Raw genomic sequence first — 2,653 nt, 5'->3', positions numbered from 1 at the left:
AGCTACCTTAATTTTTTTTTTTTTTTTAGATAGTGTTTCATTCTGTCACCCAGGCTGGAGTGCAGTTGCATCATCATAGCTCACTGCAGCCTCAAACACTTGGGCTCAAGGGATCTTCCCACTATAGGTACACATCACTATGCCCAGCTAATTTTTTTTTTTTTGAGACAGAGTTTCTTGTCACCCAGGTTGGAGTGCAATGCAGCGATCTTGGCTCACTTCAACCTCCACCTCCCGGGTTCAAGCGATTATTCTGCCTCAGCCTCCCAAGTAGCTGGGATTACAGGTGCCCGCCACCATGCCTAGCTAATTTTCATATTTTTTAGTAGAGGCACGATTTCACCATGTTGGCCAGGCTGGGCACGAATTCCTGACCTCAGGCAATCCACCTGCCTCGGCCTCCCACAGTGCTGAGATTACAGGCGTGAGCCTGGCCAATCTTCATTTTATTTTTTGTCTATGTTGACTAGGCTGGTCTCAAACTCCTGGCCTTAAGCAACCTTCCTGTCTCAGCCTCCCAAAGTTCTGATTACAGGCGTGAGCCACTGCATCTGGCCTTAACTGTTCTTTTTTATTTTTAAATTTTTAAAATTTTTTTATTTTTTGAGACGGAGTCTAGCTCTCTTGCCAGGCTGAAGCGTAGTGATGCGATCTCGGCTCACTGCAACTTCCGCCTCCTGGGCTCAAGTGATTCTCCTGCCTCACCCTCCCTAGTAGCTGGGATTACAGGCACACACCACCACACCCAGCTAATTTTTGTATTTTTAGTAGAGACGGGGTTTCACCATGTTGGCCAGGATGGTCTTGATCTGACCTCATAATCTGCCTGCCTCGACCTCCCAAAGTGCCGGGATTACAGGCGTGAGCCACCGTGCCTAGCAACTGTTCTTTTTTAATGGTTATATCTAAGTCCGTTGAAACAGTGCCATAACTTATTTAACAAGCCCATATGGACAGGTTTAGTTTGTTTATAGTGTTTTGATGTTACCAAATTTTTGGCAATAAACATTCTCATATAGTTATCTTTGCATATCTGTGGAATTTTTTTTTAAATCTAGTTTTAGAAGTGAAATTGTTGGGGTTAAGAGTAAAATATTACATGGTAATAACTATTACTGAAAAGAGTTGTACTAAATTAAATTACCACAAAAGTATATAACAATCTGTTCCCTACACCCTAATACTGGGTGTTATAAATCTTTATCTCTGCCAGTCTGATGGGTAAAAAACATTACTTTGTTTCAATTTGATTTTTATTAGTGAGTTTGAGCATCTTGTCAAGTTTTACTGGTTCTCTGTAATTATTTTTACATGAACTGCCTATTAATGTCTCTTACCAAATTTTTTTTTTTTTTGATTCTCACTTTGTCGCCCAGGCTGGAGTGCAGTGGGTCATCTTGGCTCACTGCAACCTCCGCCTCCTGGGAGTTCAAGTGATTCTCCTGCCTCAGCCTCCCGAGTAGCTGGGATTATAGGCGTGCACCACCACAACCGGCTGATTTTTGTATTTTTAGTAGAGATGGGGTTTCACCATGTTGGCCAAGCTGGTCTCAAACTCCTCACCCGCCTTGGCCTCCCAAAGTGCTGGGATTACAGGCGTGAGCCACTGCGCCCGGCCAATATTTAAATTTATTTTGTCTTTTCCTTAGTGATTTATGTGAGCCTTCTTTTATCCTTTCTTATGTGTTGCAAGTGATTTTGTTCCTAAGTTTGTGCTTTAACATTTATTTCAGGGATGACATATTCTAACAAATAAGGGTTTTGCTCTGTATTTCTGGGATTATAAAACTTGTCCTACAGGGCAAGCATGTTGGCTCACGCCTGTAATCCCAGCACCTTGGGGAGGCCAAGGCGGGAGGATTGCTTGAGGCCAGGAGTTTCAGACCAGCCTGGGCAATGAGGCAAGACACTGTCTCTACAAAAAACACAAAATGAGCCAGGCATGATGTCGCATGCCTGTGGTCCCAGCTACTCAGGAGGCTGAAGTTGGAGGACTGCTTGAGCCCAGGGCTTCAAGGCTGCTGTAGGTTATGATCGTACCACTGTACTCCAGCCTAGGTGACAGAATGAGACCCTGTCTCAAATAAGTAAATGTTTAAAAAACAAAATCCGGTCAGGTGTGATGGCTCACACCTATAATCCCAGCACTTTGGGAGGCCAAGACAGGTAGATCATGAGGTCAGGAGATCGAGACTATCCTAGCCAACATGGTGAAACTCCATCTCTACTAAAAATACAAAAACTTGCCAGGCATGGTGGTGGGCGCCTGCAGTCCCAGCTACTCGAGAGTCTGAGACAGGAGAATCGCTTGAACTCGGGAGGCGGAGGTTGCAGTGAGCCGAGATCGTGCCACTGCACTCCAGCCTGGCAGACACAGTGAGACTCTGTCTCCAAAAAAAAAACAAAAATCCGGCCAGGTGCAGTGATAATCCCACCACTTTGGGAGGCTAAGGCAGGCGGATGACAAGGTCAAGAGATGGAGACCATCCTGGCCAATATGGCAAAACCCCGTCTCTACTAAAAATACAAAAATTAGCTGGGAGCAGTGGTGAACGCCTGTAGTCCCAGCTACTCAGCAGGCTGAGGCAGAAGAATCGCTTGATCCCGGGAGGCAGAGGTTGCAGTGATCCGAGATCGTGCCACTGCACTCCAG

The 2,653-nt window shown here is 45.4% G+C and overlaps 1 protein-coding gene across 5 annotated transcripts in view; it reads right to left on the bottom strand.

Moving 5' to 3' along the window:
- The window catches only part of TMEM216 (transmembrane protein 216), a 7,124-nt gene that overhangs the window by 2,454 nt on the left and 2,017 nt on the right, over window positions 1-2,653 (bottom strand). The gene's annotated exons all lie outside the window — the stretch shown is intronic.

Source organism: Mandrillus leucophaeus, unplaced genomic scaffold, assembly GCF_000951045.1.
Source record: "Mandrillus leucophaeus isolate KB7577 unplaced genomic scaffold, Mleu.le_1.0 Scaffold43, whole genome shotgun sequence".
NCBI classification, from domain to species: Eukaryota; Metazoa; Chordata; class Mammalia; order Primates; family Cercopithecidae; genus Mandrillus; species Mandrillus leucophaeus.
The sequence above is the reverse complement of the archived record's forward strand: the minus strand, read 5'-3'. Positions and strand labels throughout refer to the sequence as shown.